The following is a 23,404-nucleotide window of genomic DNA, read 5'->3' as shown; positions in this document are numbered from 1 at the left end:
CAAACGCTTTGGCTTGCGTTTATCAAGTATCATATAGCAGTGAGTATTTGTAACATAGACTGTCGATATACCCACGATGAAACTCGACCGGAACATACCTGTGAAAAACAAATGCCGTCAACTTTGGCGGGCTAGACTACACATAGACGAGGTGAACCACAGTGCAGAAATTGAATACTAGTGGCCATTATTACAGCCGTATTTGAGTCATGTGCCTATTTAAAACGAGGAGCACGAATCTGTATTCGTCTGAGGCAAACCCGGTGGATTCGTACGCTGCCGCGTTTTCGAAACGGAAGACACTTCTTTTCAAGGGCGAACCCATATTGTGAAACTAAGCTGTTGCAGTGCTGTTACACGCAAATAGTCCACGGAGGGCAAGGTACAAGAGAGAAAACTCGGAGAAACAAAGCGGGGGCGAAGGACGGCTTTAGGCTAGTTCGCCGTTTAAATTTCTTCTATTGTAGTTAAGCCATGCATAACGCGAAGCATTCACAACATATGTATTTGTCTTATTGTTATTTTCGGTGGTCCAGCAAGTGCACCGTTAACATCAGCCACTGTCAGAACAGAGGTCAGCGAACCGTAGAACATCAGGCTCAGCCAGCTATGCCTAAACGTTAAGGTAATAGGAACAGAATATGACACTGTTTTATCTGTCCTGGACAGTTATGACTGGAATCAGTGCTCGTTTGGTGCGCCTATCCTAGCAGATAGTAACATAAGCCGGACTGCCATCATCTGTGTGGACATTGTCGTGATATAGATAATAGTAGCTATGCACAGCAGGAGATCAAATAGTGGCCTCGACTGGGCCTGTTTCCACATAAACCGAACGGGTGGATACGTTGCCTGGAATACATTAATAATTGTATACTAATATGTCCTAGTGCAATAAACTATATTGCCGTCAAATGTGTGTTGCTAGATAAAGATAGAATGCCCATTCAGATAATAATATTAGACGATAGAAAGGCGCACCGTGCACTGTGGTTACGTCTACAATCGATTAGTATTTAAAGTAAGCCAGAGAGGTGGCTTTTTGTGGGACAAGCAAACTTCGTTATCGAACAAGTTGAACTTTTATAAAATGTAAATAATCGGTTGTGATATATGATTAGATCATATCCGGAAAATCCGGGATAGGAAAATAGGAATCAAAACATACATATGAAAATTATTTTGTCTGAAAGCAATAACTCAATTCCGGGGGTGAACGAAGGGGGATGGGTGGGGGGTCAATAACATTTTCACTTTTATTGACGAATTAATGTGTGCAATGTTGACACCAACCTGCATATCTCAGTATCGATAGACTTGAAAATCCATGCCTAAAGAAACTGGTTGACCTCGAGGCTATCGAACTTCCAACATATCGTTCATATTATTGAGGTTCGTATTTTTTTTAGACCTCTTCATTATAGGTTTCTATATTTAGTATATATATATATAGTGTTTTTCATATATATTTTATCAAAGCGTCGTATATTAAAATTATTAGGGTTTTTTTATGAGAACCCACCAACAACAGTGTAATGTAATTGCCAGCAATAAAATTGTTCTTGAGTTTTTTGAACTGTTTATTTGAGTTTCTTTATTTTGTTCTGGGAAACGGTTTAAGTACAAGTGCGGAGGGTTGTGAAATAACCCTCCGCACTCCCTCGTACCCCCCTCGTACTTCTTACGCCATTAATTAAAAAAATCATTGCAACAATATTTTGAGTTGCTAATGAGGCGCTACGATGACGAGCAGGAATATTGTTTAAGAGATTTTTATATGGTTATTAGGAAAAAAATCCTCTAAGAAATCAAATATAAATTTCACGTCTTATGTCACTATGCCGTTTTTTACTAACTTTTTTAATTTCCAGTTAAGTAACGTGGTGTACCATTTCTGTCTGTATATTAATTTCCGATTGGTTCTCTTAATTATCAGAGGCCTCTACTTAATTAAGCGAAAAACGTGATACGCCCTGCTTGATGAATAATTTAATGATGAATGATACAGATTGTACATTTGCGTGAAATATTTACTAATATAATAGTTTATTGAGCTATATGGTCTTAAACGAACCTCAAAGTTGACACCTATGTCCGATCACAGGATCGCTTACAGCGGCTGATGGAAGATTCTTCTCTGCTATTTTTTTTATTACACCCGGCTTTCTTAATGGCGCCAAGAGCCTGCATCGATTGCAATGGCAATTTTGCGCTGTCTTGCTGAAATTATTTCCTTAATTTAGTGATGATCGTAAGAAACAAAAGAGATGAAAGTTACGCATTTTAACAAAATTCGTCTAAAGGGTTTTCACGAAACACAATCTGACGTATAATTAGTCACAAACATGATTTAATCTTCTACGGTTTTTACGAATGCAACATATTTCTGTAGAGCTTCAACTTCCTTATGGATGTTGAAATACTTCGACACAATCGAACGCGGCGAATTTTATTAGATAAGTACTTGATGCGTTCAGGGTACCAACAAACCTCTAAACTGTACAACAAACCTAAAAGACTAAAATAAACGAAATCAGACGAAGTCCAGTGGTTTCATCTTCCCTAATTTCCGAGTTGTTTTCTTCCTTGGGACATTGGGGAAGTACTGTTGCACGCACATATGTGAAAGTACCTGCTGCACATATCTGAATGTATAATGGTTTCTGTGCTATGGATTAGATCGTCTAAAGTAGCGAGCAATATAAACGATATGAGAGAAAATAACATGACCAACCAAAGGTACAGAAAACCAATCGAGAAAAAAGCTGATTAAAAGAAAGAAGTGAACTTTTAATAGACTGGGCAGTCAGACATGAACTGGGTCACTTATACCCTCACACTTGCCAATGAGTCATAAAATCAGTGAAAAACGTCCAGTTTGCATGTGGCCCGTAGCAGTAAATCATTTATTTTCAATATGGCCTAAGTAATTGGTTTCGGTCAATATCTAGTTCGTCTGCTTCCAAGTGCAAGTTACATGCCGTGACCTTATTTCGATTCAAAACACCCGAACGAGTAATTTAGTTACAAATCGCGTAATAATAATAACGAATACTCTGTAACGATTGCCCCACGTGACCCCTTCACAAAACTTGTTCGCAGAGTTACCAAGCAGAGAGACACTTAAATCCCATTCATTATTGTTCAAACGTTGAACGAGCCGCCGTTGTCATCTTCAACGTTGTAGTTAAACATTGCAAGACAGCATACGCAGTCCCTAATGGTCGACAGTGATTGTAGTTATTGCATAGAAGTTAGCGAGGTATGAAATAGTAAAACACCGTTAAATCAACGGGTTAAATAATAGACGCGTTTACGAGCAATGCTGGGTCACAAATCAACGTTTTTAGCTTTCTCAACACAAGGCTGAATGCGTGGTCACAGGCAATTTGACAACTCGCTAGCGAATGTAACTATTTAAAGTTCTTCTTATAATAGGTAATTATCGAGGCTTCCAAATCCGTCACTTTGACTAATTAATTCTCAACTTCAAACCCGTTCCTATTCATATGAGAGCTAGAAAGTTTTTAGGCCGACCATTTTAGCAAAATCGGAAGCCTTCCGCAACTACCTGAGTCAAACAAACATCCATTTCGAAAGAAGCCATTGACAGTAATCGCGGCATGGATTCACGAGCCTCATTCCGTAAGGCCATGCCTTAAGAGTAGCCCACGACAAATCTGGTCTTTTTTTTTTTCGGGATATCTCGTAGCAGAGAATTCAAGTCGCTCATTTATTGCAGGTAGTTGAAATATCATAATAAATGTATAAAAGTGCTATAGATTGTGGTAACTATCTGGAGGAATATGGATAGGTTCGATTAAAATTTTCTTTGTGGTACACACAATCATAGTTTACACGTAGAGTTTTCAACGGGGCACGTCATAGGAAACTGGGGATCCGTGTTCATGCGTTTTGTTGTCGTCGCAGGCAAGCGCATACGTTTCAGTCTGCTCATCCAAGTTCAGCAAAGACGTATGAAATGTAGAACTTTATTAATGAAGAAGAAACGGAGGATTCAATCTTATTTCAAGCCCGTCGAAAATCTTCTGAAGGAACAAATGGAATTGTTTCGCCATATTAATCATAGACAGGGTCCGTTCTATTGCCCTACAGTAGCAACGTCAGACGATTTCATCTTCATAGACAAAGCACATTAAAAAATCCTTCACTGAGTTGTTCAACTTCTGCCCTAAGTTTTCCTCTGCCTTCTGCGTTTAGTTGTCATCCGTAGTGCATCCGCTGTTGCCGCCGCCATCGCCATCAAATCTCGTTGTTATGACTGCTGTCGTCGCTAATAAGATTTACCTTCACTGATATTACTACGACCTCATTTAATTTTACGAATCCATTATTCCGCGACTGCTATTTATGCCCTCGTCAATATCGTTTTTATCTTGTACTTTCAGTTTGTTCTGTTTACCGTTGTTTTCTGACAAAGCTGACTTATTCGCATGCTCATGCGCGTCGATTTATCGCCGTGGCTCAACTGACTTGCTATAATACATCATATTCTATTTGTAGTTTACGATTTTATCCGTCACGTTTATTCTGTAAGGGCTATTGTCGCGGCTTGAACATAAATGAACAAGAAAAAGCTGGACCAAACGATAGTACTAAGGAGCTCCTGATTTTTGTCAGGTCATCAACGGTAGTAGAGTTGCGCCTAGGTGCAGTTCTACTACCAAGCTATAAAAAAAACTAGGAGAGTTTAATAGGTGAATCATCCTGTTAATTTTGCTGATACTAACGGTGATGATATGAGCTAGTTGTCTAACGGAAGTAATGCAGTATGCCCGTACTAAACTTCTAGGTCTTCTAAGGTCTAGGCCCTGACGTAAACGCACTTTGCCTCGTGCTGGCAACCAGCAACCGGAAATAATGCCTTGTAGCTTACATAGCGGACGTGAAAAATACGGAAAACGTTATCCAAAGTTCTTTGAAACCCATATACACTCATGGGTGCATTGCGAGTTTAAAGAAAGTGTGCTCTTATCTAACATACTTACCAGTACAAACCATGCGAACGTGCCTGAAACGACTTCATACACCAGGGGGTCGACAGGCTACTAAAGAAAGGTAGGCGGGGGTAAAGGGGGAGTCGAAAAAGCAGCAAGACTTCTCCGATAGGTTTGTCTGCATTGTTAGGAAAGAATAAGAAAATGAGCAGATATTTCCGAGTGTTCACAGGCAGGAGAATTAGTATTGCCACTAAATGATGTTGTCAGCTTTGGTACTTTGTCTACTTGGACCGCTGATGGTTGGGTGGCGATGAGGGCAACGTGGAACGTCGACTAGTATCTCTTCGTTAGCTTCAGTAGTGTCAACGGCAAAGCTGAAATAATGGTAACGACGCGAAATTTTCCTGGTTCGATCTGCCTCATGGAACACGCATTTCCTAGTCTGTATGTTATTAATGCAACGAGCGATGTTTGAGGTATAGAACTGTGTATATTTTCTGTTTGGTTGTTTCCTCTTCGTTCCTGCGTAAACAGCTTTTCTTTTAATGCTACTTACTTGAAAGATAGGTGACGTCTGATATCTTGGGTTTGTATATTTGTAGTTCTTTGCTATGTTTCTCATTATATTTGTACAATCATTAAGTATATCTTACATTTTCGACGAGCGAAACTGAAAGATTAGCAAATGAATCTATACATATAGCCAGTTTGTTCATAAAGGAAAAAAAACCGGTATAAAGGAAGTTGGGATCAATTTAGAAAAAGGGTGAAAACTTGTTAGGCAGTATCATATAATAATTTCACGATTCTGTTCATGGCTCTTTACCTCTATACAAAATCTAGTTGGACAACTTTTAGCTTAAACATTTAATAGAGGTTGATAGTAGAACGACTGGTGTATGAACCAAATGCATCACATCACTGACCACGGAAAACTCAAGTTTAGGCTTTCAGCTGGTAGGCGTTGTCACTATAGACATCTATTCGTCAGTTACAGCCGGCTGCGAATGAGTGCGCAGAGTTTATTGGTTCAGCAAATGTCGCGTTGAGGGTAGGTTTCTGTCAGATTAGCCCTATATCAAGATAAATCAGAATTGTTTTCCATGTCTTGCAAATGATGCATGAAATAGAAGAAAATTGGGTTATAAAGACAAGGTAACAATGATTTCAAGAAATGAGCCTGCAAGTCACGGCCAAACTACCTCGAATTCGTGGTGGAATAAAAAAGGACCGTCAGTTATAGCCAGCCTGCAACGTATCGTTCTATCATTTAACCTTAAGTTAAACATGTTTATTTATAATTTTTAGAAAATTGTGTTATCGAACATAAAGTATGTTTCTTATGTATATGACGGTACCACAAGGTAACGCAGATCGGGCAAAAACGGGACGAAGACGCTTAATAGTCCTAAACGGGATAGCTACAACCGGAACCTAGGATTTATAAAATCAATTGAAAATGGTGATTTGGGCTGAAGAAAATTATTCTCATACGACAGCTGAGCTGTACAGACACAATTGTATTCTCTGGAATTCATGGATCAACCAAATCTGCTGTAACAATTTTGTTGGTACCTAAGCACTGCCTTTATGCTGGGTTCTCGATATGCGATTCGTCTTCTTCTTATCCGAACACACCATTCTTTTGTTACCTTGTCCTATTAGTCGCACCAAGATGTCCATTCCTGTCGCTGTTTATGTTTCGCTTTCATCCCTGCTTTTCGTTCTGTCCACGATGAAGTTATCTTTAACTCTTGTTTGTTCTTCTATTTTACTCTATTAATATTACTATGTAGTGTGGTAGTGCAAAGTTGTACTAGGGGTCGTAACGGTGTCGCCTGAAGGGAGCAGGACCAATCAACGCTAGCGCTTCGGTCATCCACCTCACGACCGATGCCTGGCCTCCCTGTTGCGTACTATCACCGTCTTGATCGCGAACGATAGATGTACTAGAATACATATGACATTGACAAGAACTTTGATTATGATCGGTAACAAGTGCCAGTAAAAGATAACGAAGACGACAAATAGGTAAGAAGCGTTTCTTTTCAATTCTTAGAAAAATTATAATAATTTGGTAGTAGTAGCAGTAGTTGGAGATCCTAGACGCACCACACTGTCAGGTCTGTTTATTATTCCTAGCGTCGCTGAAGCCCTTGTTTTGCTATTTTATTGGGAATGATTTAGTTCACTTCGTTTATCCATGAGTGAGTTTCATTACTACGATTTACAATCGGTTCACGAAGAGAAATGAAAAATAATAAAAGAACACCGATGTTCCTCAAACGGATAAGTTTGTGTAAAACATTTTTCAATCAAGTTGTCTCCGCTTAAAATTATGATGCGCATTTGTTTCTCTATCGACATAATTTCTTATATGAATCATGTTATGTCATCGTAACATAGATTTCAGAGAACAACGTTTCTGATGTGGCGGGTAAATTTGAAATTTCATTCCTATACGTAAAGCGCAATAAACAGATGCTAATATTACGCATGTGTGAAGAAAAGTTCGACTTCTTGCTTCACCCCTGAATATCTGAGATTTTCAGGGGTCCGTTTCATTTGAAAGCTCGCTTATTTTCATATCAACTAGACCTATGTTCTGTTAAGTCAAAGACAAATCTATTTAGCTAGAATAAACGCCCTGGGAAAAGTCGCTTTTATGGCCTCAGTTTGGCTCATACGGTAAGGATAGAATGCTACATTATTCCACTATATTGTGGTATACGACTGCATACTCATACTCACGAATAGCCAGAAAAATAATAAAACTGTATTTAAAACATTTTTATCGAAATCCTGTATAGTTGGCCGTTATCAGCTCGTACCTTGTTGTTACCGCACTGCCATGTACAACCGGCTACACCATCAGCTATGTAGTTTGGTTAGTTACGATAATCAGGAACAGTCTTTTTATGGGGCACTTGTGTCCATAACTAGTGTACAGTTATATACGCATACTATACCTCTATGTTTCGAGTTTTATGCCCGGTATCACCGTTAGGCTGGGTCCCAGCACGAAAACAAAGACCGTCTATGCTCGAATTCGAGCTTACATTATAACATGTCCCCAAGATCAATAGGCAAACACGTCATCCACCAAGCTACCATAGAGATCATGCACACTACACCGAGCCACATAAAACACCAGAATTCTTGGCCTTTGAGCAATTATTTTGTTAATTAAAATGAACTTCTGTGCCCGGTACTATCGTTAAGCATTGTTTCAGAGAAACGACGTGCGCGGCCTATTTCCGGTTTCCAGCACACACCATACGTTGCCCTTGTATCTATCCCGGAGATCCTGCTGAATCGTATGGAAAACGCCGCCATGAGCAGTCACCGGTACGTAACGATGTCAACGGCGTTTGTCACTATATTGCCAGACAAAAACCCACGTGACCTATTACATATAAATACATATATGTATGCCAAATCACGCGCTTTATATATCTTTTTATATATGGCCCTATCTGCCTGGTTTGTACGGTCGACACGCGAGAGGCAATGTTCGTGATGATAATGTAGCTGCTGTAGGTTATTACGATATGGCATTGACAGTGCTTTGTCGGTTTCGCTCACTGGCTGCAGTTTTCCCTGACACTGCATCAACGTTGAACAGTACGATCACAGGCAATTGATAAACATTTTTCCGAAATGGATGACTGACTGTCTTTATGGCAGAGATCGCTCCTGTTTCTTTCTTAGAGCTACCCAGCTTGCTCAGCACTGATAGCGGTACAAGTGATATTCGATAGATGTGGCAGAAAGCAGATGAAAAATATTTCCGGCTACCTTTTCTGTTTGAACGACTACGGCTTCTAAGTACCTCATCCACCGCGATCAGAAAGACTCTTCTAACGAAAGAGGATTTCTGTGATAAGCTGAAATCGCTCAGATCATATCAAGCTAACACGGAATTGAAAAACAGCTGTACGTCTCAGAGCTTCTCCGATTGTACACGGTATCACACGATCAGAGGGTACTTGAATATCTGCTGTAGTGTTTTGGTACAGCTCAAACACCACGACGACGACGGCGATGTAATACGTAAGTCAGATCACTAAGTGCTAATGGTCTTATAGCTCACTCATAGACCTATTGTTGCTCGTTCATGGATCAACTACCATCATCACCTGGCTCAGTCCACGGAATTTTTCGTAGCATTGCGTAGCAAAACTGTTTACACAAAATTGGCCAGCTGCACCGAGACGCGGGCTTCTGTTAAATTATCATACGGTTAAGCCTCTTAGTGGTAGAGCCGCTATGCAACGAGGGAGTGTGCGCGCTTCGCCGACGGCTTGGATTCGCTGAATTATTGTTATTACCGCTGCATGACTGACGCAATTGGTGGTTCGTGCGCCGGTTTCGCTGCTGAAAGTGTTTTGGAACGCAAACATCTATGTTGGACACACTATGTTAGTCTTCGTTAAATTTTCAATTTCTGACTATCACCACGTTAGCGCCTGACTATCACCACGTTAGCGCCTGACTATCACCACGTTAGCGCCTACCATAGGCGTTATGTAGACCCAAACGCTTCTGACCGGAGCGCCACAGCTCGAGACTTCCGCTGATTTGCCTTACTTTCTTACTGGGTCGCTTTCTTTGTTGATATTTAACGTCCTTTTTTTTGTTAAAGCTAACAATTCTATCGGCGTTGACCGCACGCGTAGAAACGCTAATAGTAGGGATAAATTCGAACAGATGTGACATGTATGTCGTGCACGTTATTTGTCATGGTACCACTATACGGCTTTGCAAGGCTTATGCTAGCATATATTTGTGGACAAAACGTAGCCAGTAGTAGTAACAACAACGTAGTTAACGATACGGTGTTTTTCGAACGTTTTTCCGACAAAGGTCTGCTTGACGACCTGTCTAGACGGATTGTATTATGGGAAAGTTTTCAAGGATGAATGAGTCAGTGCGAACGCATCAGTTTTTAAAGTTATAACGTTATTGGTCGATAACAGGTCGAGTAAAAAGCTGGCAAAAAACAAGCAACAAAAAGCAGGAGCTATTAGGAGGCAGAAGCATAGAAAATGTCTTTCTGTGGTACCAGAAAAAACACCTCTGCCCAGGCTGGACGCCCAGTTTTTATCGGTAAGCGTTAGACGTGATTACGGTACAATGACCGCATGATGAGCCCTGGCGAGCGGATCGCGATTGACGTCTTAGATTGATGGTCGCCGGCATCGATTGGAACGAGTGTGTGTAGTGCGAACCAGATGCCAGTGAGAGTCCGAAGAAGCATGGGACTAACGTCTGTCGTCTGAGCCGCGAATAGCCGTTAGCGGCCGGAGCAGTACTTCGGACCGCTGTATCAATCGTAGCAATCGCTTAGCGCAAAACTCATGTCTTCTGGAGGCGTAACTATGGCAAAACGATTGAGCTGTCTGGAGCAACAAGGAGGCCAACTTTACAAACGATGTCGGGTGCCAATGGTTACCACCGTGAGCAATAGGACCTTTCAAGTGACAGTTTGATTCGACAAAAATGTCACCCACTTGATAGGTCATTGGCGGCGTGAATTTCTCTTCAGACACGTTTATTATTTCTAATTTTCGCTCGTGTTAAGGAGCTATGTGATCTAACAGATACGAGTATGGAAAGGTTATTGACGTAATAATAGTCAATGTTTTGTTGACGGCGGCAATTCTTTCGACTCGGTTTAGAGAAAGCGTTATGTGCTTACGGGTCTGTTTCCTGTGTTCCCTATTTAAATACTGATTACGCTCGCGAAATATGCTCAGGACACGGGCCTGCTACTATCACTATATTCGTATGGGAACGTAAACAAATCTTCAGTTCACTCACCGACAGCCGTGTGTGCCAACAAACACAATAAGAACAGTTCTACGAACAGTCTCATGGTACAATGGACGGTGCATATAAACAACTTTATCAATCTGGGAAAGCTAAGTGACACACATATACATTTACTGATGTTTGCCTATAAACTATGTTTTCCAGGATGTTCGCCTTTCCTAGCGCGTTTTTTTCACGTTGACAACATGAGGCACATGCGACTTTGTGTTAGTCCGCGCGATTTGCGGCAGACGACTCTGCCAGCTGCTCCGGTAAGGTCTGTGTGATTCATAACAGTCTTTGGCTTACCGACCGATTCAGCTGACCACTCGCTACCAATATTTCTTCTATATCGGATACCATTCCATTGTGTGACGGCGTTTACGAGCCACAGATCGAGCCCTTCCTTATGCTGTCGACTAGCTCTTATGCTCGGCTTGAAGCTTATTCACGGACAGACGCAGGCGATAGTGAACAGATCCGCGAATTTAGTTGTTCATAGAACGGCCTACAGCAACGCCTGGAGGAACTCGGAAGCGAACCCCAACCCGACCACCCCTATGGAATAGACTGCTTGTGGCAGTTGCTTCTGTAGGGTAACTGATAGCGGAATGAACAGCGGACCACCGACTTCGTGGCCCATTTGTTCTGCGGCAGAGCTTGACTTAATAGCATTTGTGTCATTAAACAATTACTTCTACCATTATCTGTCGTAGTGCCGTAGCAATTGCTAAAGTTGCTGGCACCTCAGCTGCTGGATTGACACCAGCTACTGCACTATGCCACAGTTGCGTGGATGGATAGTCTATGTTTCAGCGATCCCTAGACGATACGATGACACTTTTCCTCGGTGGTGCCTTCTGCTCTAGCTGAACTGAGCGAACTTGCTATTTTTTGTTCCGGCAGCTCTGTTACGTTCGGTCGCCGCGAGCAGCCTTGCCAGCCTGGCCTATTTGTCACATGCTCGTTTGCGTGCGGTCGTATCAACGAACATCGAGGCAAAACTATTTCTCTCCAACCCTGGAGATGACAGGAAATGTCCAGCAATTATAGACACGTCATCGGTTATACTAATGGTACATGTGATGTTAACTAGACATTGTTGCTCAGGTGATGATTTATTACGGAACCGAGTTCTTCATTAGATAAATATAGATAGAAGGCGATTTGCGTCCGCGTCTATACGTAATTTGCAAGGCCACTTTCGTCTAGGTAGGTGGATTACGGATCATTGTAAAGATATCAAGCATCGCTTGGATCGCTGTTTTACACGGCATATTTTACGGTGATATTGGCGATAAGCGTGTCATAGTATAGAAACATCGATGGGAAAATTTGTAGGTTTATAAGAGCCCGCCCGTGTTTTTTTTGCGAAGTATTGTTTTCATCATCTCAGATATTTATCTTGCGTGTTGTTTACATTGGACAAAGTAGCTGTGCACATAGAGGAAGAAATATGAGGGAAGGTGGAGCTATATTCGGCAAGAGCTATGTGGGCCTCGTCATTGTTTCTGGCAAGCGCGTGTTTATTATTATTTTTTATTTTTATTTTTTATTTATTATTATTATTATTATTAAATATTAATACCATATAATTTGTGCCACTTTTGAGATGCAGGCGGGTTTAATTAAATTTGGTGCAGTCGGCGTTACGCCATGTTTTCTTTAGCCGAGTTTCCAAAAACTCGAAACTATACGGGACAGTTAGGTACTTTTTGCCCTCGGTCGATTTTCTGTTGCGGAACGGTAAATAAGGTAAATGAGGTAAATCATGTAGAAAAATGAGCTAGTCATTTTTCTACGTGATTTCAAAGCTACATTTTTAAAGAAAAAAGCAAATTGAGGACAAGTAGCGTCAATATACTTAGCAAGAATACATATATGTCAAATAAAACTAAAGGTATCGTGTTTTCGCGCGCACATCGTTGCTGACAACGACGTGCAGTACGGAACTGTTTTTGAAAAAAAAAATGGCGACTTTATTTACGTAAGGTATCATTTGGACCCATTTTAGCACGACAATTACGTACACTGAACCATATAGCATCGCCTACCTTCATATAAATTCTGCTTATTCGTGTTATTTGTGTTGAGCAAAAGTAGATTAATCACAGTATAATCTCATAAAGTTAGATCGAAGAGTACTCAACGATTAATCCAGCTTTCTTGCCTACAATTACAGCAGTAAAACCTCGAATCACAGAGTTTTATCAATTCTCCTAATCTCTCGCCTCTCCTTTGTTTTTATTTATTAATAAAAATAGGACCGAATTGTGGGTATCTGCGTCGATAATAGTAAACTGCGCTGCCCACCTGGATTTTACTTACTTCCCTTTCCTACTACGGCGAACGCAACAATGGCGGTATCAGCAGCAAAACCGAGCCTCCAATAAGGTTGTCGTGCACCGATTATATACTCTATACTTAACTGTGGACGGACTGTATCAGTGTACATTGAATTCAGTTATTCCACGGCAAGATGATCCTTCTCAGAATAGGTTTTTTTTTCCAATGCTACAGTGATTGTAGTCTTAGCATAATGATAGTTCTACTGCCGTTTTTTTGTTGATCGTATAAGTGTAAAAGCCTTGTATGATTGGGGCCCGCATATGTCTTCTAGGAGGCAGCAGTTTCGGCGCGACCATTGTGTGGTATAGGTTCTACGGTTCATTTGTTTCTGCCGAATGAACGGTGCCAGCGGTACGGAAGGACCCCAAACCGGCAATGGTGATAAGCTATGTCTTGGCCGAAGAATAGATCACAATAATATTATGATTCTAATTAGGTATTAGAATGTATTGGACATTAGATGAAATACTCGATCTATGACAGTGGTTGTAAATCGAACATTTTTCGACGGACGGCAAATACGTCACGCTAGATTTCTCCTCATAATCCTTGCGAATCCTTGGCGCTACCGTACAATTGAATAGCTAGACGACGCTGTGCAGAGACTGCAATGAAGAAGGTATGATTTACTAGTTAGCCAAAATCAGTAAAGCACAAATCAGAGCATATGCAGCGTCCATAGGTACATTTTAGTGTTTGAAAACGATTCGCGTCTTACTTTTATAATGATACGTTACAGTTACTCGGTATCAGTTAACTTACTAAGCATAACTCTCACCCAGTTAACTTTGCTGAGACAGAAAACCGCTAGGTGTATCAATAATCTACAGAGATTTATATTCAAAATTTCGTGTTATTAGTTCAGATTTTTTAGCTTTCGTTTAAGATTTGAGCTTCGTGATCTGGTAACGACAGCAAATGCGGCACGTAGCCATACTGTTACGGTGCTGTTTTGAGAGATACACAAAGTGTGTATGGGGTACCTAATGAAGCTTATTTGAAGTGAGCTGGAAGGACACAGTGAATTATTCTGGTGGAACCGAAACTCGTACCTGTTAGCGGCCTGTAAATGGGGAAATGTAAATTGTTGGCAGAGGATGAATATGAATCTAAACGATAAGATGGATATTCGTCAAAATGACAAACTCAAAGCATACAGGTGTACAGGTACACAAATACGGTATCTGAAGTTGATTGATATTGATTAAGGTCCCTCCTTGCACCAGCCAGTATACGGTAAACCCCCAGACTGTTAAGGGCCTGACATGTGGCAGGTCCACTCCTGTGATAGTCTGTCGAAGGTAATTACAACTTTATTTTTTCGTACGTTTTAAAAGACAAACATGTAGGTTTCGAGTATGCACATCTTTTTCCATAATTATATTTGATGACTGCAATTTGGGTTTAAGGACGAATGATTACTTCCACTTTCTACTACCCCCCCCCCCCCCTCTGACTTCATAAACACACTCAAATTTGTATTCTGTTTATGATCGACGATAAATTTATGTTAAGGATAATTGGAATTAGCTTGAGTTTTGGCGCTGCCGTGAACTTCTGAAATTCGAAATTCAATATTGTTAACTAAACATCTATAAATTCGATAGCAGCTCCCTAAGTCTGTATAATTTGCAGTCTTAGATTTTAGACTAATTTAATATATTCTATTTAGAAATATTTTTCTAATTTAATTTGAGAGTGTCGCTCAGCTCAGCGGGTAAATTCAGCTCATAAACAATAACGGATATTGTGGTACGAAACGCCGTTAATAAGCTAGAATACCTTGTATCAGTTTGATTTTAGTACCATCTATACGCCTATAGCCGTGCCTACGGGGTCCACCTCAGCGTTTTTCTGTGCTAGGAACGTTGCTAAATACATTCTGGAAATAGTATTTACTTTTTTAAATGATATATATATATATATAGGACAGAATAACTGCATATGTGTATGGCTACTGTGTGTCCGAAATAGGGTATATGCAAGGTATTTTATCGGTAAACATTGCTGGTTACGTTTAGTGAAATATACTTTATCGAGGCTGTAGCTTTCCTATATTAACAAATAGTCTAAAACCTTTATTTATAATCTGTGGTTTCCATTATTCAGATAGACGCCTTAAAGGAAATCTGCGAATTTTCAGTTGACGGCTATGAACTTCTGTTGTTCATCTCAGGTAACTGTCCGGTGTGGTTATTTTGGACGCCTCAATATAGATCGATGAATAGCGCAATATATCCAATGTAGATTTTGACAAAATGCCATGCCTTGCCAATTTAGCCGGCTCGATGCGGGCGCGAGAATCTAGGCCTGATGTATGGCTGTTGCATAGTTTATCATACCTGGCCTGTTACGTGGCTGACCCACCTTCAAAGATTTATACACGGAGCTTGCTCAAAAAAGCTTTGCCGTTTTTTTGAAAGTAGATAAAACATGAATTCTTTGTAGTCGCTTTTGTTTGAATCGGATTAATTTATTCACGTTCAGTATGCAAACACGTGCTTGTTACTAACGCCCATGGTCACTCTCTTGGACTAGAACTTCTCTGTGTTTCGAACTGTACGTCCGATACCACCACTAAGCATTTATTCAATCAGACACATAGCTGGCAGCCAGGAACGGCGAACTGTATCTATGTCCAAGTTCGAACCTAGGTCGCAACGCGTCTTGAAAACGAACAGACAAATACGTTACCCCCCAAGTTATTATGGGGACCTTGGTCTTAAAACACGTACAGGACCGGCTGACATCGACCCCAACATTACGACCAACGAACCCGTTCGTGATCAAACCATTAACGTCGTCTAATGATTGTTTAGAGATATCAGACAAAGATATACGATCAACTGTTCGCTTTCGCCTTTACCTTACCACTCTTTCCTCTTTTCTATCAATCATTGAAAAAAGCTCCCCTTTTCCAGCCCAAGCCAACGGGCCAATCTGTTGAGAAAGATGGTCGCTAAACAACTTGAAAATCAGCCGAAAAAGTAAGCTGTTCCTATACGATTACACTTACCTATGCGATACATTGCCGATCGGATTTAGCCGAAAATTAAGACGCCGGGTGGCTAGTAAAGTGAGCTAAAACATTTTGTCCGGAGGCGGTCCATGTGCAGCCTCAAGGGTAAATACCTACACAGAATTTTCAGGCTCTAGGAAGTTATGACTCCATATCCGTATGAATGGAATCCGTGTGTTTACAAGACACGTGTAAGCCTAGAGTTAGTCGTATGACCATCCGAAAACGATTCAGATTTGCATTTGCTGAGAACCTTGTGAAGATAAAAGTGTTAAGCGGTGATTTGCCCATGTCTCACTTGCACTGAGTGAACGAAGGAAAGTTGCAATGAATGAGGCAAAGCGATCTTTCTCTACGACAGCGTCAGGCCGCGCATGACTGAAAGCCATCCTACAAGAGCCTGGATAGAAGCTTTCTCGCATTCAGCATACTCCAGCTTTGCACCGATAGGTTCCGACCTGCCCCGATTATTAACAGATAATATTCTTAGCAGTGTTCAATTTGATATTCGTGCCTATAAAATAGGTTGAATACAAACGAGTACAGAAATTAGACCATAGACTACACGATAGAATATCTTAATCCAAGTTTTCGATGTTATCTGAGCATATATTTAAAAATAAATACTGCCAAATAGCGACATCCAGCGTAATAGACGGGTTTAGGGTATCAAAGGTACTGTTGTCTTGCCGTTACGGGTGATCTCACAACCTTTGGATCGGAGCATCAGCAAGTTACTGGACCATCAATCACGAGCCTAATTCATATTTACGAGCGCAAAGCAACAGGATGTTTCTGCTATCATGCTAAATATGGTGCTTGCCGTACCATCTGCTTATACCAGTCTAATGAGCAAAACTCTAGCCATCGGTGGCAGGAAGCTGTATGCTGACCATCATACAGAGTCGTGCGGCCTTGATCCGTTATTAGCCTAGCAGACCCCTTCGAAAGATTCCAGCATAAACTAAGCCAATCGTCTGTCTTTTTAGGCCGACGAAACCCAAGAAGGATCCTTGCCACACTATAATAAAAGCGCAGTTGAAAAGCATTAGAGAGTGTGGGATGTTGTTAAAATAGGTAAAGGCAATGTTGAGTCTTAAAGCTCTAAAATAGCGTAGGGTACACGATACGAAGAAAGGAACGACCGGAGCACAGTTATTTGGTAAGATGGATGAACAAGGAACAGCTGCTCTGCCCGCGTTCGCGAAATATGTATGCGTACAACAAATACATAAAACGCAGTATTAATTAGCAGCGTATCGGTATTCTCTTATAAGATTGCTTTGTTTCGATCTTCTCGAAGGGAAAATACCTATTCTTCACATAGTATCGTCAGTTAATTAAGTCACGAGGCACAGAACTGCCATTGAAGAGCTGAAAAATAAACCGGACGTTCTGGTTTTCCCAACCCAGTGTCAACGGGTTAAGTTATGCAGCAACAACGATTTGGCCAGCGCCTGTCATAAAATGAACAGCAGTGAACTTGTTCCAAAACTGTCTGTGTATTACACATGTGCATGTTTGTGTGGACGTGCGAAAAACGGTGCAGGTGCCTGGAGCATTGTGCAGGAGATAGCAATGGAGTGATTCCTCGCAAGCAACAACAACGAACGACAAAAAGAGGTGAAATCGTATATTGGCATCAAGCGTGCAACACTGTTCAGCCCTAGAAAAACACATATATAGTATTCATTCTACATACGTATGTATATATCTTCCTAAGGAATAGGTTAAGTTTAAGGGACTGTACATACGATGAGCGCCCGTTGTCGAGGCAGGCTTTTTACTGACTCCTTTACATCGGCTAGACAAAGAACCAACCACCTGTGCTTCCAGCAGTATGCGGGAGGTAACATATTGACTTGCGAGCTCCTTAGCCGCACTGTCGGCATGTTTAATTCGGACTTTCAAATCAAAGCTGGACGAAAGCCGTATTCCAAACGATGAGGCAATAAATTTGTCACCCAACAGATCTGCTACTGAATAAGGAGGTTACCTTATCTCCTGTCAAACAGAAGCGACGAGCATACGGACAAAAAATGTAGAGCCTATAACCTAAGCCATTCAGGTGTCTATAGAATTTTAAAACCAATTTGACGACCGGACCAGCACTCAGACTGGCTTTGTCTGCTTTCTGTGAGTGACTCAGATCTATTCATTGTGCTTGCGTTGATATCGGTAAAATTCTATCAGGAAATCGAAAAGATTCAACAAAAGTTTCGCACTGGTCCCAGATGAGTCCACGTTAAAAAAAAGTTACAACCAACTATTTACAACCATGGCACCTATTCTAAGATCGATGAGAGTGCGGGCTGAAGATTACTTCCCAATGCCTTTTGATAAACGAACACTAATAGTGATCTTTATCGTATCATTGAATCGATGGACTTGCATTGTTCTGTGTAAAAAAATACCTAACAATGTCCAGCAAGCACCGAAGTTTAACGGCGTACTGCCGCTTGCCGTCATATGGGCGACGGTATGATAAAAAAAAACCATGTTCCTGCTCTCCGCCTCAGATGGCGTCATGCTGTCGAAGTATATTTTCCGTGGACCCGACATTTATTATTATTTCTTAGTCGAGTTAGTATACAACGAACAGCAGCAGCGATCGAGCGGCATGATCATTTATGCAGTGAGACGAACGGTCCGTTGCGGATCGCGTTCTTTGTGCTGCCGTTTTACCCGAGTTTAAAGTTCTGCATCCAACGCCAGGTGGTTCAAACTCGCCTATTCCATGCCACCTATTCTCGACGTAAATTGAACTAATGTTTAGAATTACTTCCAGATGGCTTCCGTTTAGAGCATAATGGCAAACTATGATTTCTCGCCATATCATCGACATGTAGGATATCTCAGTAATTTCCACCATGTTATAGCAAGCCATTAAAATTGCTCGTAGCAATCGTGATATTAGCGAAGGCGTTGTCGCTCTTGTGTCATGATAGCGGCTTTGTCACTTGTGACAAACCGATGAATCTGCTTTCACTTGCCTTGCCTTGAGTACCCAAGCAGCTGTGCAACGATTCGAGGTCTGGACAAAGTTTTTGATACAGAGATAGCAAAAGCACCTGCCAACGGTTGTGTCAGTTATCTTCTTTCAGCTTCATCAGCTCATAGCTATCATTGCATTGAGACTGCGTGAACTGCTTGCGGCAAGCGTCTTAGTATCTCGGTGTTGTCGTCCCCCTTGTCGCGTTCAACGATCATGTGTCCCGTGCGTTGAGTTGCTAGATATCGACATGCTTTTAGCTTCTCGCAGCAGAATCAGACATATGCGAGAGTTCTGGAGATCTCAACGCAGCCGGTTGCAGGCAACGGTCCTGCAGGTAAGCGACGTGCGACGAGCCGCTTGGCAAAGCCGGTGTAGCTGCTGATTGCCAGACACTGCCGAAGATACAATTTCAAGCCCGACGACTGATGCGCTAAAAGCATATAGATCTACTAGATAAATCGATAGATGGATGATTGAATAGGCTAAGACTCATACCCTTATAGATTTACAAAGGTTATGGGCAACGGTGAGACTTACGTCGCGGTAAACAGGTGCGTTGGTTTTTAGCCGCACTAAGCCTATGTAATACTGTATCAGTGTGGTTTCTGTGCTTCATGCTATCTTGCGGATACGTGCAGGAAATTACTTTGTCCAGTAGAATGCAAAACGGAATCGCAGTCATTGCTAAGGGTAATCGTAGTATAATGGTCTACACGAAGAATGCGCATGGAATGTTTATGTAGTTGGAAATTCAATATACAGGACACTAGCATGTAGGCAGTGGGACATTGGGCTTTTCAGCGACTCCTATCTTGGGTCTGTGCAGTAAAAGAAAACCGGTATTTGTCTCACACGTGATAGTTGTTCACGCTGAGAACGCTTAGTTCCTGCTTGCCGAAGAAATGAAGTCAATGAAGTTCATTCAATTTAGGAGCTGTCTATGCTCAATAATATGATAGCGATAGTAAATTAAACAAATATAATATATTTCCATTGTAGTCAGTACTCTTTACATTAATTTAGTGTCTTACATTTAGCCGAAGCCGCTGCGACGTCCTCCAACTTTAACTTTATTTACGTTGCGATCAGCGATATTTCTCCAGTTGTCGCCGGCAACAGAATTATCGCCGAATCTAAAGCAGCTTAGCATCAAGTTCTTAGAATCTCTCTCCTTGTTGCATTTTTTAACACTGTCTGTCAATTTCTATTGGCGAATACCAATCTCTAGACTATAATATCATTTCTGGTCCAAAGTCCAAAGTGAACCGATTTACCACCGCTGCTACAGCTGCTTGCCGCGGTCAAGGAGCTCAATAGAAAGTGGGCTGACCTTTCGCGATCGATGATAGAGAAAAGATTCTCTGGCGCCACCGATCCAAGATCTCGATTTGATCGACCTTCTCGATAAGCGGCTTTCGTCAGTTGTTCAACTATTGTTTATGCATCTGGCCAGGCTGCGCTCATATATATGCTGTTCGTATAGTCACAGGACGCAGAAGCTTTTGGCTACTTGTATCTAGTAGCGTCCTCGTTCTGAGAAAATTTTCTGAAAAGCGTCTGACAAAGTGGTTTCTTCCGTATTATATATCTAATAGTAAACATACATTATAGTGTTAAGGTATATTTATAGGACATAAACTTATCCCTATACGTTTATAGGGAGGTTTACAAGTTTATGTGAGAGCAGCAGTAGCTTTTGCTGCTTTCCCTCGCGATGATATTCGCGACCGTAAGGAACGGATAATAGGAAAAAAAAGAAATAAAATTATATTGCGCTGATGTAGATACTGAATAGTTATTTGGAAGGATAAGGAGAACACTCATTTGCTAAATGGACATGCAGGCTTCGTGGCGCTTGGAAACCTATCTCTTATGGTATAACATTACGATTTTACTTTGCCGGTTTATTGCTTGCCGTAACCTCTAACTGCACTCTAAACAACCAGATAATAGAAACTGGCTTCTTTGTTTGTTAGTTTTAAGGAAAAACGAATTAACAAGGGATCATTGCTTACACGTGTTGGTCGCACTTCAGAAATGTTGATGAGGGTATTTTACTGTGAATTTTATAGAGGGACAATTGTGAGTGCGTATTCCACATTTATACCTCTATACTATTATGATTGGATTCAAATTAGCGATCGTCTAAAGCCGGGTGTACCGTACGTGTCGGTTTCCTGTGTCTAGTAGGTCACTTGACAGTTACAGTTGGAGACATAACCACTAGCCAGACTCTTGGACTAGTTTAAAGCTTTCGAAACGGTGCTTCTCAATGAAGACACTTTTTGTGTATGGCACATATGCCTAATTTTGTTGATAGCTCCCTTTTTATTTTTCCTGTGTTCGTTCACCGGTCGATCGCGCTTCTGATGACGGAATCGACGAGCTGGTTGACAAGATGGATGGTCCCTGTCTTGTGGCGTGAAGGCCGGACATCACGCTCGTAAGGTCATAGCGGCGGATGCTTCTGTGAGAAAGTAAGCTTTCTTCGTCGCACTAGCAGTGGTGATACGACCTGGTGATTCGGCCAAACTGAGTCATCTGGATGCGTGTTCTTTTTTCGAGCTTTTGATCCCGTTTAGTTCGTCGTGTCAGCAATCGACATCCAAAGAAAAACTGAAAATTAGAACGATTAAAAAATGAAGCAGGAAGAAATAGAGCGTACTAATTTTTGCGTCACAAACTCTCATAACTGTAGGCCTCAAGACGGTTCTTTCTTGGACAGTTGGTCACAGGCCCTAATGAAGAAGGATGATTGATGAGTTTTTTAATGATAAATTATTGATAAAGCAAGACCCTGTTGATGCTATAGAAGATCGTACGTCGACACTGTATTGTATCTAGTTCTAAAGGGTTTCGCGTACAGTCTCCATTAGTCTGTTCGGCTGTACAATCTATTTGTATAATTAACTAGGTGTTTAATAATTTTTTAGGTAGTAATTTAAATTCAGGTAGATAACGAAGAACAAATTGATGTCCATGATAACTTTTAACCTCACTATGTTATAATGCTCTACTTCTGATAGTTGGAGAAACTGAAAATTTAAAAGGTGGTCTTTAGTCAATCTGAAGGTATAGTGCTATGTTAGATACGGCGTTTTTTTGCAAAGTGGCAGAATCCATCAGCAGCCCCTTGTCTATTCAAGGGGGTTCCACTTTGTGGAGTCTGAGAGTGTAAGGCATAATGACTCTTTGTCCGTGATTGTCGCTGAAATAGCTATAATTCAACACGAATATTAGCTAGAATTTTGGCGTTCACGGTGCAGATCTGAAGCAAATATATATAGTTAAGAAGCAGAGTGTTGTCAGAAGCGCGTTTAAAATATGAGCAAAGGAGGGCAAGCTGCTGTTTCTGTTATGACTTAAATAAATTCTCTACGGTTCTGAACTATCGTGCTGGTTAAACAAGCCACTATAGTCGCGCAGAAATAAGTTAGATAAATGCTACTAATACTGTGTATATATCTGTGACAAACTGTCTATTTGTGAATTAACGAGGTTGATCAGCCTGAGTTGTAAAATGATCACAAAGCTGTCTTAAATAAGCCCAAAAAAAAAAAGTCATATTCGCTGGTTTGGTAAACAATGGAACGCATATGCCCGTTGTGACCCATTGTATCAAAGCAAATATTCGTGAACTCAGGCTCTTGCCTCGAAGTGGTAGCACGACAAAGTAGCAGAATGCTACTATGTTATTGCCCTGCGTTTGGATACAGTTATCTATTCTGTTTATATCGGCAGCGGCTAAGAAAGTGTTTACGCTGATATTCTCTGCAGAAACCGCAGAGGTATGCTTTTTTGTGTCAACTGTAATTCGTTTCCACTCTACCATTGACAGCTACCATTAAGTTGTCGCGTATGATGAGCAGTCGTATCGAAGAAACCTATCCGAACGCAAAAGCACGTTCGTATCATTAGCGGGTATTACAGCCATGATTATTTCTCTGTCCCAGCGCTTTGTCTCCTAACTGTCTAGGACAACAGCAATGTCCGGACAGGACGACTCAACCCGCTCACTCTAGCAGCCATCTATCGGTTGATCGTTAACGCTTTCCTGCACTTTCTATCATTTACTTTTATGCACACCCGCACACTCGATTATCGGCAATAACAGCAACAAAACTTTAAACAGTCTGGATGGCTGTACCTGATTCGTGAACGCACACATAGCACCTAGTAACGTCGACATCAGATTCAATTCAGCCTGAGCCAAAAATTACACTGCGATTAGTCCGTGTGACGAAGAGTGACGAGGATGAATGAGCC

General features: G+C 41.2%; 1 protein-coding gene across 3 annotated transcripts in view; it reads left to right on the top strand.

Annotated features, from left to right (window-relative positions):
* Window positions 1–23,404, top strand: part of LOC111258984 (beta-1,4-N-acetylgalactosaminyltransferase bre-4) — a 47,338-nt gene that overhangs the window by 5,279 nt on the left and 18,655 nt on the right. For 2 of the 3 annotated variants that reach the window (XR_015310389.1, XR_002679340.2), the window contains exon 2: window positions 8,184–8,309. The exons of the other annotated variant lie outside the window; for it this stretch is intronic. The gene's annotated coding sequence lies outside the window, so the exon portion shown is untranslated. The remainder of the gene's footprint in view (window positions 1–8,183; window positions 8,310–23,404) is intronic. 3 annotated transcript variants of the gene reach the window in all.

Source organism: Varroa jacobsoni, unplaced genomic scaffold (genome assembly GCF_002532875.2).
Source record: "Varroa jacobsoni isolate VJ856 unplaced genomic scaffold, vjacob_1.0 scaffold_283, whole genome shotgun sequence".
Lineage (NCBI taxonomy): Eukaryota > Metazoa > Arthropoda > Arachnida > Mesostigmata > Varroidae > Varroa > Varroa jacobsoni.
Note: the sequence above shows the minus strand (reverse complement) of the source record. Positions and strands in the feature narration are given on the sequence as shown.